We start from the raw sequence: 19712 nt of genomic DNA, 5'->3' as shown, positions 1-19712 counted from the left end.
CTCAAAAAATTAAAATTGAAAACTATGAAACTTCTGGTCAAGATGGAGGCATACGTAAACACAGCTTGCCTCTTCACACGACCACTAAAGTCAAAATTACAACTCAAAACTATAAAACAACCATCACTTAGAACCATCGGGAGTCGGGTTGAATGAAAGTCCAACTACAGGCTTAAAGGAACCACATCCATCCAGACTGGTAGGAGGGGAGGAGATGTGGAAACACAGAATGGGCTGGTCCCACCCACACCCATGTGTGGTGGATAAAAATTTGAGAGGGATATCTTGGGAGTCAGGGGTCCAATTCCCACACCAGGCCCCCCAACTGAGGGTCCCAGTGCCAGGAAAATAAGTCCCCATAATTTCTGCCTGCAAAAACCAGCAGGGATTAAGTCAGTAGAAAAAATTTCTGAAGCCCCGAGCAGTTCTTCTTAAAGAAGCCACACAGGGCCTCACCAACTCAGATACACCCCCTCTGAGTTCCAGCACAGGGTAGCAGCTTGAAAGGCACCAGTGGCATATGGAGAGGGACTGAAGTGTCTGGCATCAAGGCGAGACCTAGGGGGTAGCTTTCTCCGAGACAGAAAGGCAGGCAGAGACCATTGTTTCTCTTCTGAACCTTCTCTTTACAGAACCACAAAGCTGGCAGGCTGGTGCCATATCTGAAACTCCATCAACCTGGCTAACACTGTTTGCTTTGCCCTGGAGATCCCTTGTGACTCTGTCCCACCCAACTTACAGGCCCACCCAAGCTGTTATCAGTGGCCTTCCCATATAAATGACCAGTCTTGGTTCATGCTTCACAACTTCCTAAATTCTCTCAAACAAGCAACAGCTGGCCTCAGCAAGTCCCCAGACTGTGTACCCGTCTTGTTAAGTGGCCCAGCCCCAGCACTAGCAGCAGCCAGCCTAGGTTCACCTGGGAATCTCCAAGTCCAGCACAAGTAGCAGCTATTCACAGACTGCTTTGAAGCTCATACAGAGTCGCCCCGGGAGGAACACAGGCGGGGGCTGACCTTGTCTTGCACCACCTGGGAAACCCCAGAGCCTGCATACCCAGTAGACAGCTACAGACCATGTTGGAGCACCACTACCCTGCCCCTGCATAGTTGATCCATGGAGGGCAGAGGTTGGTGGTCAGTGGTCACAGCCAATCTTTACAGCTGACTGGCCTGGGTAAGTCCCTTCCATTGACCTGCAAACAGCAATCAAGGTTCAACTACAAGAGGAGGGTGTACTCAGCACACTTGAAGGGTGCATTCTGAGTACCCAGCTTGGATAAAAGGGGAGGCTGTGCCACTGGACTCAACAGGACATCTATTACATTAGGCCATGCTAATAAGACAGGGAGTTATAGCAGCTCTACCTAATACTTAGAAATACAACAGAGAGGCTGCCAAAATGAGGAGACAAAGAAACATGGCCCAAATGAAAGAACAGAACAAAACTCCAGAAAAAGAACTAAACAAAATGGAGATAAGCAATCTATCAGATGCAGAGTTCAAAACACTCATTGTAACAATGCTCAAGGAACTTAGTAAGGATCTCAACAGCATAAAAAAGATCCAGTCAGAAATGAAGGATACACTAACTGAAATAAAGAACAATTTACAGGTAAACAACAACAGTACAGTGGCTGAAACCAAGAATCAAATCAATGATTTGGAACATAAGGAAGAAAAAAAAAGGAATCAGAATAACAAGAAGAAAAAAGAAAAAAACCCACAAAAAACCAAAACCACACAAGGACAGTGTAAGCAGCCTCTGGGACAACTTTAAGAGGTCCAATATGCACCTCAGAGAGATGATTGAAGAGGAAGAGAAAGAGCAAGAAAATGGAAATCTATTTGAAAATAATAATGAAAGAAAACTTCCCTATTCTGTGAAGGAAACAGATATGAAAATCCAGGAAGCACACAGTCCAAAACAAGATGGATGCAAATAGGCCCACTCCAAGATACAGCATAATTAACATCCCAAAAGTTAGAGAGAGAATCTTAAAAGCAGCAAAAGAAAAGCAGTTAATTACTTACAAGGGGAGTTCCCAGAAGACTCTGAGCTGATTTCTCAAAAGAAACTTTGCAGACTAGAAGGGACTGACAAGAAATATTCAAAGCCATGAAAAGCAGAGACCTACAGTCAAGACTGCTCTATCCAGCAAAGATATCATTTAGAAAAGAAGGGCAGATAAAGAGCTTTGTAGATGAGAAAAATCTGAAGGAGTTCATCATCATCAAACCATTATTGTATGAAATACAATAATAATGGTTAAAGGGACTTATTTAAGAAAAGGATGAAAACTATAAATATTTAAACAGCAATACATACATATCAACAATCAAATGTAAAATTAAGCAAATAAAAAGCACAAAGACAGAATCATGGATACGGAGAGCATTTTGATGGTTGGCAGATGGGAGGGAGATTTGGGGGACTGGATGAAGAGGTGAGTAGTTACATAAGAGTCATGAGGATGTAAAGTATGGTGCAGGAAATGGAATAACCAAAGAACTTATATGTATGACCCATGGCCAAGAACAAAGGTGACTGCCTGAGGGAGTAGGGTGTGCTGGGTAGAGGGGGGCACAGGGGGAAAAACTGGGACAAACCTAATAGCATAATCAATAAAATATAATTAAAAAACTAGAATAGCAAAAAATAAAGAACAGATTTCTCAATAGCAACACTAAAAGTTAGAACACAACAACATAACCAATATTCAAAATTCTGAAGGATAAAGGTTTTCAACCTAAAACGTTCCACTCAGCTAACCTATCGATCAAGTGTGAGGCTAAAATAAAGTTAATTTCACACATGCTTGATCTCAAAAAATTCACCTTCCACGGACCCTTTCTTAGAAAACCACCAAAGGTTGTGCTCCATTAGAATGGAGTAAATCCAAAAGAAAGAAAGCATGAAATCCAGGAACTGGGGAAACAAACATATGAGAGAAGCAAAAAAATTCCTAAGATAATGGAAGATAATCAAGCAGTAAGCCTAAAAACAACCAGTCCAGAATACAGAGGCAAAATAAATGGTTCCAGGGAAAAAAGTGTCCACAAAAGAAATAAAACTGACATTATCTGACTGTTTGAATATATTAAGAGAGTTACACACTTCTGTGGGAGAATTTATGGTGCCTTAATAGAAGAGGTGACTATATAGAAAAGGAAGCAGATACAAAGATAAGAAAGTTATCTTTGAAAACAAAAACCTAAACAAAAAAAGGGTGTGTAATCTTGTTAGGCTGTTAATATTTGCAGAGTGATAATACTGCATACATTGGATACTGATTTAATAATTTAACTAGAGCCAAAATATGGGACAAGAAAAGTATGCTGAGAAGTAAATTTTAAACAGCCAATAATTGAAGGGTAATATAGTTTTAAAGAGTTTTAAAAGATTGTTATGTTAGGCCCACTATTTAGAAATGTGAAGTTAAATACCGAAAGAAAGGAGTTTTGAAGTTAGTTACCTCTCAGAATGGAAAGGAGACTACCCTTAGGAAAAAAAATTCAACTAAGCCTATTAATATATGTATTGCTCTGATTTTTATGTTTTACACTTGAAAGAATGTAATTTTTAGCCTTTTGTAGGTGGCTAGAATGTTACGAACACCTTGGATACTGCCTGCCCACACATAAGTGCCACATACTGCCTCTCTACCGCAGGCACATCTCTGCACCATGGTTTTAACAAGTCCTGCTTCTGGTACTTTGTGTCTCAAGTGAGGAAGAAGAAACCTCCAGGAGAAATTGTACACTCTGGGCAGATGTTCAAGACCTTTGGTATCTACTTGTGCTGGATTCCCACAGTGGGACACACATCATGTACCGAGAGTACTGGGACCTGACTACAGCAGGCTCCTGTCACCCAGTACTAACCAGACATGGGGGCCCTGGATGCCCACTTAATCCACATCATAAAGGTGGAGGAGATGGCAGATAGCAAATGCCATGAACCGGCAGTCAGGAAGGCCCATCACTCCAAGATCAAGTTCTTGCTGCCCCACTGGGTCCTTCATTGCCAGCACAGGCCACGCTTCACCACAAAGAGGCTCAACACCACCTTTTAGATGCATGGCCTCCCTGGCCCCTGGTCTACCCAAACAAACTCCTTGGGAAAACTGGGGTGCTCAGGTAAAAAAGAATGCAATTTTAAAAAATTTAAAAAGAAGAGAGACAATAAAAATGGTTATGATGGGAGCAAAAAAGTGAAAAGATACCATTTACAACATGGCCCATGAAGACCAAAGCTGTGAAGTAATAGAAACTAGAAAGAAATACGTAAAAGAATTCCAGTTGCAGGTTACAGGCATTAATAGTTCTTACACTAATTCCACCTTTTTTTGCTTTAGTTATATGAGTGATCACCAACCTTACAATCAAAAGTGCCTATTTAAAACACTTTACCTATTGCAAAAATATTTCCATGAGGACCAATACAGTTTATTTCAAGATTTTAAGTTTTTAGCCGAACTTTGTTGTTCTTCTGATGTTTTTGGCCCCAAACATCTCCAGTTAAAGTACTTAATAAAACCCTAATTCAGTTGTCGCTTGAATGTGCTGTAAATTACAAGTACTCAAAACAATGCTTAGAACATTGATGCAATTCCTACTATATCTAAATGTATGCATCATATACAGTTTTTCTAATTCTCACAAAGCACTGAAAGGCACGGTACTTGTATCTTCATTTTGCATCCACCGAAACTGAGATTTTAGAGGTGTTTTGCTACTTTGCACCAGGTCGCACAGACAGAATTTGAACTTAAGTCTGCTGGATTGAAAAGCCCATGCTACTTCCCCTTTATTCCAACTGGCCTAGATGGAGTGTATTCATAGCTCCTGTTAGTCCGCAATTTTTTTTGTGGTACAGAAATTTAAAGTTTTAATATAGTGAAATGTATCATCAATCTTTCCTTTATGATTTTTGCTCTTTGCCTTAAAAAATCTTCACCTTTAGGTCATAAAGTTATCCTCACATTTTTCCAAATATAGTTAACATTTTGCTTTTAATATTGTGTTGGCCAAAAAGTTTTACCCCCATAAGACAGCTCTAGTAGCGTACAGTTAACTTCATTTGAAACAATTTTGTTAGACTGTATTGTGACAGCTGTCATATCAGCATGCACTTAAAAAAACTTATTAAAATTGGTGAATTTTTTGTAGTCATTTTAATACTGAAGATGGAAGAAAATACATGACATTTTTGGCATATTATGCTTTATTATTTCAATAATGGTAAAAATGCAACTGAAAAGCAAAGATTTGTCCAGTGTATGGAGAAGGTGCTGCAACTGATTAAATGTGTCAAAAGTGGTTTGTAAAGTTTTACGCTGGAGATTTCTTGCTAGATAATATTCCATGGTGGGGTGGACCAGTTGAAGTTGATAGTGATCAAATCAAGACATTAATTGAGTACAGTCAATGCTCTCATGTGGGAGATAGCCAACATGCTCAAAATATCCAAATCAATAAAATTACTAGTGAAAATGAAACATTTGTCTTTTGTTTTACGGAAAAAAGGGTAAAACAAAAACCGTATGGACTTTTTGGCCAACCCAATATTTACTCCTTATTTTTATATTTTTTATAGGGAAAACCACTGTCCCAGTACTACTTATCAAATATTTCAATCCTTTCCCCACTGATTTGTAGTGGCTCTTTTGGTTCACATACCAAATTTCCATCTATGTATGGGTGGATATGTTTCTAGCCCCTCTATTCCTTCAATGGTATACTTACCAATCTTTGAATAAATGATTAATATCCCAAACCGTAAATCTTTAAGAAATGGTTACTTTAAGAGGAAGGAAGAAACAGAATGTGTGACACAAACACACAAGGAATAGCAATTGAATGTCTTTGATTATGTCTTATTTTATAGACAGGACTTTTAGAACCATATATTTTACATAATTATGAAACAAAATAAAATCTTGGAAAAAAAATCCCTAAAAATAAAAATTAAATGGAACAAATAAACTGAATTTTAATTTGGGTTCTATTGCAAGGACCTTTAATATACAATAAAGTAACATTTCTGGTGGGAGATACCCTAAGGACTAAAGGCAAAAACCAACCAACCAACCAACCAACCAACTAACCAACCAACCAACAAAAACCTTCCAATTATTTTCAGTAATTAGATAGCTGGTGTAAGGGTTGGCATTATTATTCTGACATTCTTGTGGTGTAAGGTGAGATAAAATACTGGATGTTCTTGAGAACTAATAGATGTGGAAGGTGTTAAATGTATAAGGTTAAAATCCTGTAGTCTTGAATTAAAGTAAGAAATACTAGTATAAACTCATGATATATTTTAGCTTTAAAAAATTTCAAGTATGTATATATTTCCTAGTGTGGTTGACTAAAAAGTCTCCATTGTCTCCATTGAGACAATGGCCAACCCAGCAGCAATGAACACCCTCAGTGCCATGATTGTAGTCTCCAAGTATGATTTCTCACTAAAAGGAACATGAGCTCTTTGGAGAAACAGATGCTTTCAGATTTGAGCCAGGAAATACAGGGGTGGGGCAAAAGTACATTTGCAGTTGTAAGCATGTGAAAGAGCTTGTTATTATATTATTTATTTGTAGTACAACTGTAAACCTCTTCGTTTTCTGGTATGGTAGTCATGTCAAAAGTTAACCTGAATAACATTTTATGAATATGAGTATCAGTGAGAATAGTAATACAGTGAACTGAAACATAATAAAAATATATAAATCCATGATTCATAATAGTTCTAAAACAAAACAAACAAACACTTTCAGTCACTTTAAAGAATAGTAAGAAACTACCCTCCATCAGCAAACACATAATTTTTGGTTGTCTCTCCTTTTATAATGTTGGCAACCATTAATGATCATTGCCTTGATCCATTAATTCATTAGGGGTTACAAAACAGTGACATTTTACCATTCCTTTTTCTTTTACTTTAGCTGGAATACTTCTATAAAAAGAAACACTTCCCTCCTCAAATAGTTAGAGATCCTGAGACAAAGTTCATAGAAAAGGTGAGATACATGCTTAATTCCCAATTAAAAGAGTCTTCAGAAACTGATAACCAATTGTAACATATGGAAGTTTCCTGGATCCCAATTCAAAAATATTTCTAAATTCTTCTGTACAGTCATATTGCCCTATTTTCTGGCTCCCAATTCAAAATAATCAACTTTTTAAAAAAGCAGAAAACAGAGAGAGGGAAATCACATTTAAAGGACAGCTAAGAAATATGAACACTGACTAAATATTTTATGCTATTTAAAAAATGCTGTTTTTCTTTTAAGGAGTGGTGTGAGACTGGTACTGTGATTAATGTTTAACATTTCCCACTTGAAATCATGTTGCATTGCTATAAAATCATGGGGAAGGGGATGTATACGAATAATATTGGCAATGCTGAGTGATGAGTACATGGAAATTCATTGTATTATTCTTTCTACTTGTGAATGTTGGAAAAATTTCCATAATAAATGGTTTTAAAAATAGATAACCTCTTTTTAAAAAATCAGTAAGAAAATGACAGAAAAATAAACCTAAAGATAGGAAGAAGTAATTGACACAAAAAGATGTTTACCCTCATTATAATTGATGAAAGGCAAAATTAAATCAGCAGATACCATTTCATACCCATCAGATTGGGAAAAATTATAGTTTGACAATTACAAGTCAAAAATGTGAAGAAACAAAAACTCTCATACACTACTGATACAGCCATACCTTGGAATTACACTAAGCAATACATAATATTGAACTAATGATACATATAACAAACAACTTGGTGCCATTCATTGCTGCATTATTCGTAGGAGCTGAAAATTAAATAGAAACTAAACATCCATCAATTACACAGAATTATATTTATGAAATGAAAACTTACATTCACACAAACCATGCACATGAATGTCCACAGCAGCTTTACTCATAATAGCCGAACATGGGAAACTACCCAAATGTCCTTCAACCAGTGAAGGGTTAAACAAACTGGTACATCCATACCAGGGGATTATATTGAGCAATACATAATATCAAACTAATGATACATACAACAACTTGGATAAATCTCAAGGGAATTATGCTGAGTGAAAAAAAACCCAAAGGTCTCAAACTTTTTGTTTTAGATCCTATTTTTATAACATTCTTAGAATGACAAAATTAGAGGCAGAGAAAAGATTAGTGGCTGTAAAAACAAAGCCAATAAATGCATCTACCTCATAAGATTCTTGTCAGGATTAAATTAAATAACCAGAGCATATCATAGTGATCAGTATGGAGTAAAAGTGCTCAATAAAGGTAGGCTGCAATTATTACTCGATGTTACTCCCTTAGGTAGATCAAGACTATTCTGTAATATAGCATAAGTGAAACTAAAGTACAATATAACTTGATAGGAATTTTTAGTATTAATGCCCTTAATCATCAGGTCATACAAAAATCATAGTTTTTAGTTTCAATATTTTAAAGAAACCCCAACTATGACTAACTGAAAATGATAACAGTTCACTGTTAAAAAGGTACTTCTTCCTGTTTCTCTAAGGTTAAAACATACCGTGTAAGAGTTGCAACATCTATTTTTCCAGCTTATTTCTAAAGATTGATTTGTAGCCAATTTGCTTTCTATTTATAAAACTTACACTCACAAATGCTTTGATAGAATCTGGACAAACTTTTAAAATTTATTCCTATATGTATCACAGGAACAGTTTACAAAGTGAATCCCAAAATGCCTGATCTAATACTATTTATCAGGTAGAGAGTTGGGTACAGTAGATGAAGCCATGAATCCCTGTCACAGAAGATTTGTGGTTCCTCATTTTAAGCATAACGGTATTTATTTCTACTTGGAAACACCCATGGGTTGGATAGGAACTTGGTGATTTTCCTCAGAAACACAAATACCTTGTGGACATTGGGCTTAGAATATTGTTCATCTCCCAACAAAGTGCTAGCCTGCATCCTTGGAATTACTATATCCAGTTTGGGGTTCCCTCCCCATCTTCTGATTAGAGGAGCAATTTGGCTACATGTCACTCTTCTTTAGGTTACCTACAATAATGAGCTTAACTTGGGCACATATTTCTGAATTTTAGTTTTTTTAAAGGAACTTGCACCACTGCTGGATATTGTATGCTACTGATGAGACTAAATCAGTTTCCCTTCCAAACAAACAGTTTTAAAACAAATCTGTAAGTAACAATCCCTCACGTTCTTTTTTTCCTACCAGGTATCACGCAGTATGGTTTCAGAAAAGAGGAAAAAAGAAAAGCCATTCTGCTATCAAAAAAGAGTGACCAGAAAATACATCATCAACATTCACAAACACCCATGGAATATGCATCTCACATACCAAGAGATCTGAAAAATTTACCATGGGGCAGATGGAAACACTGTATGTGTATACTGCTAACAAGCTCAAGAAAGCTGTCTGATTAAAGGAACAGCAATGCAGCCTAGGGTATTTAGGTATATCTGTTCAGAAAACATCATTAATATAAAGATTTGCCAAATAAGCTCTACACACTTATTTATGTACATACCTGCAATTTAAAAAACTTACAGAGGGACAAGACAGAAGTTCATAGCAGAGGGGCTTAGCATTTCTTCCTTTTACCCAGCATTCAGACTGGGCATCTTTTTTAAGACGAGGGTCATGTGTGCAGTCTATAATGAATCCAGTAATAAGCTGGTCTGCATGAAGACCACAATGAGGAACAAGCATGTGTTTATCAACAGCACATAATACCCAGCAATGGTACAAGTGCCACTAAATCACATGGGGCAAAATTGACTCCTGAGGAAGAAATTTAAACAAAAAAGTCAAAAAATGTCAAGAGAAATATGATTAAGAATAAACGTTTCTGATGGAGTTCCTCCTCCAGAGCTGGGAAAGCTGCTTGGGAGTGCCACTTTAAGGTGGCTAAGCTGACAGCTTTGTGCTGGAGACCAAACTAGAATTGCATCTACGGAAGATGGAGCCCCAGAGAGGTCAATCTCCTCCCTCCCATCTTAGTTCAGGTAATAGAGTAGTTTATTAAAAAACAAACAAACAACCTCCCCACCAAAAAACCTCAAGAAACAGTTAATACGATAAAAACTAATTCTTTACAATTATAAAGTTTTTAACAAGAAAAGGCCCAAATTCAGCTTGAGTATTTCCAATGAAGCAGACCATGAACTGTTTGTCTTTTAAAAAAAACCCTGAGTTAATAATATCTGTCAAATACTTTCTTCTCTCATACCTCTAAGAAAAACATTTACTTTGAAATAGAAAGTTTTGCCATAAAAATTCATTCATTCTCTCTGATTTGAAAGAACAACAAACTATAAGCCAAACTCTGAGATTTACAACTATTTCACAAGTGGATTCTATTAAGCAAGAGAATGGCAAGTTCTGATTTTAAAATTTTTTAAAAAATCATCAAAATCACTCCATTTTTATTAGGAACATTTTTTTTTCACCTAAAGTTGCTTGTCTTCTACAAAGGAATTAAAGAAAATAAAGAGGCCACAGATACCAAATGCAGTGAAGGTGGAGAAAATATTACTATACTTTCAGAGTTTTTTCCTTACAAGTCATTTTTTCTCTAAAGTCCAACATGTATTATATAGGGTCTACAATGTGCTAGGTACTAACAAGAGAAAGGATGCACAGGGGAATTCCAATTGGCGGAATCTTTGAGCTCCTTGAGTAGACATGAGCAGAGTTCCCAAGTAAAAAAAATTTATGGACAAGAAGTTACCGATGAAATTAATGGTGGCAGACATGTCCAAGAATACTGTGGGGATTTTATCCCCTTATGAATCTTGTGATAGATGAATATGTGGAGATGGCCACCAGTAAGCAACAGAACAATACTGGAATGGTAACAATAAGAGGAAATAGTATTATCATGTTAGAAGTCTTGAACCGAGCATAAAGAATGGCTGTGTTTACTTGAGAAATCAAGTGCTTCCAGAGTCCCTTCTCCATAGTACCTGTTTTACCACAATATAAAAATCAAGTTGTATATATTTTCACATTTAACTTTTGTAAAATAAATTTTTGTATTGGTTAAAAAAAAAAGGATGCAAGGGGATGCCCAGAATAAGTGCTTCTGAGTTTAAAAAAAAATTTTAATCTATGTGTCAAGAAGAAAGCTAGAATACACAGATATATGCAGGGAGATTCAGACTCCAATTAGTTTTACCCAAATTATATAATAGCTATCTCTTCTCTAGTAAACAGAGGTAAAATTTTTTAAATTAATGGTTCTAAGGGTAATCACAAAGCAGAACCCAGATGTTCAATTAATCACATGTTGGTGGAAAAACATCAGGTGTGGGGGGGAAACTATATAACTAAAGATAGACAGTGAAGCAATATGTAAAAAGTAAAAATCTTGCCCTGATTGGTGTGGATCACTGGGTTGGGCTGTCCAGCAAAATGAAAGGTTGCCGGTTTGATTCCTACTCAGGGCACATACCTGGGTTGTGGGCCAGGTCCCCAGCTGGGGGCATGAGAGAGGAATTCATCAATGTTTCCTTCCTCGTCTTTTTCCCACCCTTACTTTCTCACTAAAAATTAGTAAGTAAAAATTAGTAAGTAAAAAATAAGATTTTTTAAAAAGCAAAAAAATCTGTGTCATAAAATAAAACTTGATAGTTTTCTTTTCATGATTTTTCTTATTCCTGGAATCTATATTGACTTTCCCCCTTTTTCAAATCTCCCCTATTCCCTCCTCCTTGTCAACTTTTCTTTCTAGTATAACACCACTTTGTTCATTGTTAAAATACATCAATACAAAACAAAAAAGCAAGTTAAAGTGAAGATCAAATGTATCAGTTAATTTACATGTTAATAAAAACAATAAAGTTACATATAGAGCTAGAAACACCTTATTTTATAGATCAGAAAACTATGAAAGGTTAGGAACCTGATGAGTTGAGCATAAGTTTCAGGGCTTTGACTCAGAGTTCAATATTTTCCCCATTACATCACAGATGTTAAATGTTAAATTAAATTCTAACCATTATAGCAGTAATGAACACTTCTTTGAATATCAAAGGGAGCAAACATATAGATAAATCAAAATATTGTTTTTGTTTGCCTTTGGATTTAAATGTTCAAACTTATAGATTACATTTAATAATCAAGGATAATAAAAATTAACCTACAGATAATAAGTAAGTATCAGTAGACAGAAATGCAGATAAAACAAGCTATTGTGAACCTAGTGTATTACTCTAAGATTTGTTAAAAACGAATGTTAAATATAAAAACCAACAAACTATTATAGTTTCCCACTTAAAGTTACTTCAAGTCCAGAAAATTTCTATGATTTGTCTAAGAATTATCAAGGATCATTTTTTGAATTGATTTTTTGAGAGGGAGGGAGACAGAAAGAGAGGGAGAGGGAGTGAGAGAGAGAAACATCGATTTGTTGTTTCACTTATTGATGCATTCATTGGCAGATTCTTGTATTTGCCCTCACTGATGATTGAACCAGCAACTCTGGCACATCTGGACAATGCTCCAACCAAATGAGCTTCTGCAAACTATTTGTCCATATTCATTCCCTTTAATGAAAGTAACAAAATTAGACAGACACACAATTACACCTTGTTTGTAAAGGCTCTTCTTTGAAAGTATTAACAATAGCACCTTCTAAGAGTGCTGTTCACTTAAAAACTCAATGGTCTATCTTCCAATTCTGCACTTCCTTTCTTATGTAACATAATTATGTTTATTAGTTTAATGAACCCACTAACAACCCACACTGACTTTACCTCAAGTACAACATGTATAACAGACTCCTTTATAAATTAGAATAGTATCAATACTATAAGGCAAAGAGAGAGTGGATGGCAGGGCATCACAGACAGAGCTGCAGGAGCAAAGACGAAGTATGCTTAACTGCAAGAGATACAAATCATCAATAAGACAGGATTGGAGGCTACATGATCCATATCAACCTTCAAAATGAACAAAAATTCAGAACCAGATGTCCATAGAAGTTGTATGCACACATATTAAAGGACAGTTGAAGTCTAGAGATTTGACAAAAGTTTCTCCTTGATATGCAAGCATCATCAGCACCTTTAACCGGTGTTTCTCAAACTTTAGCATTCACCACAATCATTTGCATGCCTTATTAAAACAGATTACTGAGCTTGACCACCAGATTCTGACTCAGCAGATGTAGAGAGCTTGGGAATTCACATTTCTAACAAGGTCCCAAGTGATGTTGGGCAATGTTTTGAGAACCACTGATCTAAATCCAAGTCTTTGCTCTTAAAATATTATAAACTTTACTTATGCCTAATATGAAATACACTGACTGAACTTTTAAAATTTGTAAATCTTCTCAGGCTTCAAATAAGTCTGAAAATAGTTACTGACAAGCAAGCATATTTCAAAGCTCAGACACAACCCAAGCACCATCTTCCCTTTGCCTGGAGCTCTCCAAGGTTCTGATAGTCTCCAAGCCTAGCAGTTCTCAATATTGAACCGAGATAGCATTAATGTTCAAAGAGAAGATCATGAATCTTGACTAATTCTCCAAGATTTCCTACAGTTATAAAACTTGGTCAGAGTCCTCCCTTACTCTCCCTCCCAATGTACAAACGCAGAGGAGGAGTTCAAGGCCACTTTCCACAAGATCATATAGCGATCCAAGCCTCTCTACTGATTACAAAAAAGCCCCAGGTTTATACTGTAATAAGGATTATTCTATCTAAGTGTTTTTGCTGACCAGTCAACCAACATTCATCTCCCACTTTAAAGAATTAACATTTTATACAAATAACAAATATTACTGGCAAAAAATTAGTAACAGTGATGACAACTACTGAAACCACAGACCATGAGACTGGATAACTACGGGTTGGCCAAAAAATTTGATTGTTTTTTTCCTGTGAGATGGTTCTAGTAGTGCTTAGTTGTCTCTAACTTCTTTTGAAACAATTTTGTTAGATTGTATTGTGACAGCTGTCATATCAGTGTGTACTTTAAAAAGAAAACCTCATCAAAAGTGGTGAATTTTTTGTGTAGCACAGAAACTGAATTTTAATACTGAAAATGGAAGAAAATAAATGACATTTTTGGCATATTACACTTTATTATTTCAAGAAAAATAAAAATGTAACTGAAAAGCATAAAAAGATTTGTGCAGTGTATGGAAAAGATGCTGTGACTGGTTGAATGTGTCAAAAGCGGTTTGTGAAGTTTCATGCTAGAGATTTTCTAGCTGGGCAATGCTCCATGGTCTGGTAGACCAGTGGAAGTTGACAGAGATCAGATCGAAACACTGAGAACAATCAACATTCTACTATGCAGGAGATAGCCAACATACTCTAAATCAATAAAGTTATTGGTGAAAATAAAAATTATATTAGGACCTAAGGAATGCAATAGTGAATAGTTTTTTTTTAAAAAAAGTAAGGTGTGTAAAGATAATGATCCTTTTCTTCTCCATCTAATTACTATGCTTTTTCTTAAGTCTTCTTTAGACTCTTTCTCCCTTATTTTCTAACTATTCAATAGACAACTGGACTAAAAACAGTAACAGTTCAAGGATAAAATTGCTAATAGCTCGTAAACATAAGAAAAGACACTCAACCTCGTTCATAATGAGAAATCCAAATTAGAACTATACTAAGAAAAATCAAAAGTCTGGGTTTTAGTTAAGAATAATGTACTCACATTGCTTTCTCATCTTTGACACAGGTGCCACAGTAATACGTGATGAGAATATTAAAGAAAACTGAATTGGATAAGAGGTATACAGGAACACTATGAACTACATTTGCTACTTCTCTGGAAATCTAAAAACAATTTTTTTAGGGATTTAAAAAAATACTACACTGAAGTGTATCATCTTCCAGTAATTAGACTGGTAAAAATCAAAAAAATTCAAAACCAACCTTGTGACCCAGCTCCAAGCACTCTCAGACATTGCTAGTGGAAGTGCAAAATAGTATGTCCACTATAGAGGGCAACTTGGCAATTTCTGTAAGAGACAGATATACTCGCACTCTTATGAAATTCTGTTTATTCACAGTTCTTCCTGAAGCACTATTTGTGATTACAAAAGACTGAAAACAATCCAAGTTTCCTTCTATAGAAAACTGGATAATAAAATGGCACATCCAAACAAAGTACACCATTATGTAGCACTAAAAAAGAATGACATACACTATATGCTAATATGGGACAGTTTTCAGATTATATGCATCACACAAAAAAAAGGGTGTCAAAAAGTACATGAAATGGCATGCTAAGAGGCTGTATAAAAACATAAAACCTGGCTGGTGTAGCTCAGTGGATTGAGCATGGGCCTGTGAAGCAAAGGGTCGCCGGTTCGATTCCCAGTCAGGGCAATGCCTGGGTTGCGGGCCAGGTCCCCAGTAGGGGACACATGAGAGGCAACCACACATTGATGTTTCTCTCTCCCACTCTTTCTCCTTCCCTTTCCCTCTCTCAATAAATAAATAAATAAACAAACAAACAAACAAACAAATAAAATAAAAACACCATGAAGTCTTATGTGTTTGAATTTGCATAGCAAAACCCTAAAAGGATATATGGAGTAATAAAAGTGACTGACTTGTAAGGGGAGGGTGATGAGTGAAAAGTGGACAGGGATGAGGATGTTTTTATACACTTCTATTTTGAAATCATCTGAATACATAATCTATTTAAAAATAAAATAAAAGCATGTTATTCTGTGAATCTAAAAAGGTTTTGTTTTAAAAATAATATTCAGGGTCAGTGATCCCTCTATACTATCAGATTTTCCCCACTTTCTGTTCAGACCACTTACTTTCTCATTCACTCTCAACCAATTATTCAACAAATGCAGATTGAAGGTAAAAAGCCTCACTTAGACACCTGGGTACAGGAAGTAGCTAACCACTACAAACTAATTCTATCATTGTACATGATATGTGCAAGAATATACATTCTAATCTTGTACCTAGTATATCTAATAGTGTAAAAATAATTAATAAGTCACAGAAAGATAACATACCTCCATAGCCCACTAAATAATCAGGAATTTAAGAGATTAAACAGCAGTATTCTTATAAGCATATTAGTTTTAATGTTAGCAAAGTACTGAATGGACAAAGAAGTAAACTCTGTATTTAGAAGACATCAGATGTTTTGAAATAGAACTCTTAATACAGCTGCAAAAAACCAAGCATATAAAAATAAAGTGGAAGGCAATGAATAATTAATTTCCTTCACTAAAGAGACTCTGTGCTAAGCATTTTGCCAAATACTCTTTTCAAAAACCAGCCCTACTGGAAATATAAGGTATCCCATTTAAAAATACATTTAGGATTTCAAAACATATTAGGAAGTTATAATAATCAAATCAGTGTGGTACTGGCATAAAGACAAGCACATAGACCAATAAAACAGAGCCAAGAAATAAATTTCTAGCATATATTATCAAATAATCTGAAAGGGTGTCAAGACCACACATGGAGAAAGGATAACATCTTTAATGAATGGTTTTGGAAAACTGAGAAATTCATGTGAAAAAGAATAAAGATGGACCATTATTTTACATCATACACAGATACTAATAGTAACTCAAAATGAATTAAAGACCTAAACATAAGACCTGCAACTTAAAACTAGAAGAGCACAAGAAGGGAAAAACTTGATGACATTAGGTTTGACTATGATTTCTTGGCTGATACCACAGCACAGGCAACAGAAGCAAAAATAGGCAAATGGGACTGTGCCAAGCTTAAACTTCTGCACAGCAAAGGAAACAAGCAAAAGAGTGAAAAGGAAAATAACAGAATGGGAGAGAACAGTTGCAAAACATATACTAAGGAGTTAATATTCAGAATATATAAAAACTTCTACAACTCAAAAAGAATAAAAACATAAGCAAAGGACTTAAAGAGTGATTTCTTTGAAGAACTATAGAAATAGTCAACAACATATGGAGGTGCTCAACATCACTAAATCATTAGGGTATTATAAGTTAAAATTACAAAGTATTATCACCTCATGCTCTTTAGGATGGCTACTATAAAACAACAAAAAACCCTGACCAGTGTTGCTCAGATGGATGGGCATTATATCTGCAAAGCAAAAAGTTGCTGGTTTGACTCCTGGTCAGGGCACATGCCTAGGCTGTGGGTTCCGTTCCCCACTGGGGCACGTAGAAAAGGCAACCCTTCAATGTCTCTCTATCACATTGAAGTTTCTCTTTCTCTCTCCTTCCCCTTCCCTCTAAAAATAAATCAATAAAAAAATTTAAAAACAAGAAAAATTACATTTGCGTGAATGTGGAGAAACTGGAACTCTTGTGCACTGTTGATAGGATGATAAAATGCAGCCTCTGTGGAAGACAGTATGGAGTTTCCTCAAGAATTAAAAAACAGAACTAACATGTGATCTAACAATCAAATTTCTGGGTATATATCCAAAAGAACTGAAAACAGGACCTCAAAGACAGACATGAATACCCATGTTCAATGTAATATTATTCATAACAGTCAAGATGTGGAAGCAATCTAAATGTCCACAACAGACTAATGGATAAACAAAATGTAATGTATACATATAATGGAATATCATTTACTCTTAAATTTTTTGTCAAAATCAATGAACCCTGAGAAGTTAAATGAACTAAACCAGTCACAAAAAGACAAATACCACAAGAGTCCATTTACATGAGGTATTTAAGGTTGTCTTATTAACAGAGACAAAAAGTAGAAAGTGGTTAGCAGGATGAAGATCTGTTGTACAACAAATGTGTAGAATTAACAGTACTATAACAGACACTTAAAAACTGTTTAGAGATAAAATTTATTATTCTTTACCACAGTAAAACAACAACAATAACAACAAAACCCCTATTTTAACCTGAATGAAGTAATGAGGAAACAGACAAACCTAAGCCGAGGAACATTCTACAAAACAAACGGCCTGTACCCAAAGTGTCAGCGGCATGAAGCACAAAAAACCTTAAGAACAGGAAGAGATGTGGCAACTGAATGCAACACATCGTAAGTTTTCCTTCACTTATAAAGAATATCATTCAGAAAACTATTAAATGGGACTAAAGTTAAGATTAGATGATTAAATCAATGATAATTCAACGAATTTGTTAACTGTGTTGTGGTTATGTAAGAGAATCTGTTTTAAAGAAACATGCACCAAGGTATTCAGAAATAAAGGAGCATGACGTCTCTAACTTAGGGTTTGGAACAAAAACCTGGGGGAAAGAGAGAGAATGACTAACACAAAGAGTATGAGAGTAAAAAGAAAGGTAAAGAAAGAGAAAGCAAATATTATTAAATGTTAACACTTGGTGAAATCATGGAGAAGGGTATAGAGAATTCTTTATACTATTCTTGTAACTTTTCCATAATCTAAAAATTAGACCAACTTAAAATATTTAATATATTAAAACAAAAAGTAAATAAATGTATATGTATTATATATATATTAAGCAATTTTCTCAACTAATCTCTTATATTCTAATTTAAATACAAGCCAGTGCTAAGACACAGATATCTAATGTAGCTGTTCTCAAAGACTAAATTCTGTATTCCAGAAAATTAAATAACTCATAAATATTCCAATGTTTAATATTATATGTCACTAGAACAGGGCCAGAAGAGTAATTAAAGAGAGAGTAATCAAAAAGATGAAAAGTGTTTCTTACTCCTAGGTAACTGTCTAATCAAGTAATATTTAATTATAATATAAAGTGATTAAGTGTTTTAGGAAGAAGGGGTGATTTTGAAGCAAGTATCTCACTCATTACCTATGTATTATTCCTCCAGTGCCATCCACGTTCTCTTCAAAACAATCTATGTGACATTATAATTCTACATTCTTCAGCAGTAAGATTTCTGAATTCCCAATATAATATCTTATAACAGCTGTAAAAAGTAGAGATGGAAATTCTAAAAAAAAGAGTCAAAAAGAAATACAGTATGACAACAGAAATTTCCAAACCAGAAAAGACAAAAAAGACTTCAAAACAAACAAACAAAAAAAGAAATAAAATATCCAAGAACTGTGGGATTACTATAAAACATACATGTAATAGGATTACCAAAAGGAAAAGATGGACAGAAAGGAATAGCTTCATCATCTAAAGCAACAATGACTGAAATATCCCCAAAATTAATGTCATACCCAACCACTAATTCAGGAAGCTCAGACAACACCAGGCATAAAAAAATGCACCCCCCCCAAACTATTTCTAGGCATATCACATTCGTTTCAGAAAATCAACTATAAAGAAAAAAATCTTGAAAGAGGTCAGGGGGGAACATCTCATCTACCCAGAGGAACAAAGATAAGAAGTAGACCTGAGTCTACAAAGAAACCATGCAAGCTCCTAAGAGGAAAGCATGGTGAAATAATGAATTGTTGAGAGAAAAAAACGCACCAACATAAATTCTGTACCCTATGAAATCATCCTTCAAAAATGAAAAATAAATTAAGACCTTTTCAGACAAACAAAAATTTAGAAAATGTGTTGCTAGTAGACCTCCCTTATAAGAAGCATTAGTTCTTCAGAGAGAAGGAAATGATATAAGTCAAGAATTTAGATTTATTTAAAAAGGAGCTCTGAATAATGACTAAGTAAAGGCAAAGTAAAACCTTTTATTTTTCTTACTCTTAACTAATTTAACACATTAACAATTCTGTGCAAAATAACAGTAAAAATGTATCTGATTATGTAT

At 35.2% G+C, this 19712-nt stretch overlaps 1 protein-coding gene and 1 pseudogene across 3 annotated transcripts in view; one reads left to right on the top strand and one right to left on the bottom strand.

Annotated features, from left to right (window-relative positions):
- The window catches only part of EPC2 (enhancer of polycomb 2), a 117484-nt gene that overhangs the window by 43714 nt on the left and 54058 nt on the right, over positions 1–19712 (bottom strand). The gene's annotated exons all lie outside the window — the stretch shown is intronic.
- On the top strand, positions 2528–4301 carry LOC118974397 (60S ribosomal protein L18a-like; annotated as a pseudogene).

Source organism: Sturnira hondurensis, unplaced genomic scaffold (assembly GCF_014824575.4).
Source record: "Sturnira hondurensis isolate 20B ecotype Veracruz unplaced genomic scaffold, ASM1482457v3 Scaffold0019428, whole genome shotgun sequence".
Taxonomy (NCBI): domain Eukaryota; kingdom Metazoa; phylum Chordata; class Mammalia; order Chiroptera; family Phyllostomidae; genus Sturnira; species Sturnira hondurensis.
The sequence above is the reverse complement of the archived record's forward strand: the minus strand, read 5'-3'. Positions and strand labels throughout refer to the sequence as shown.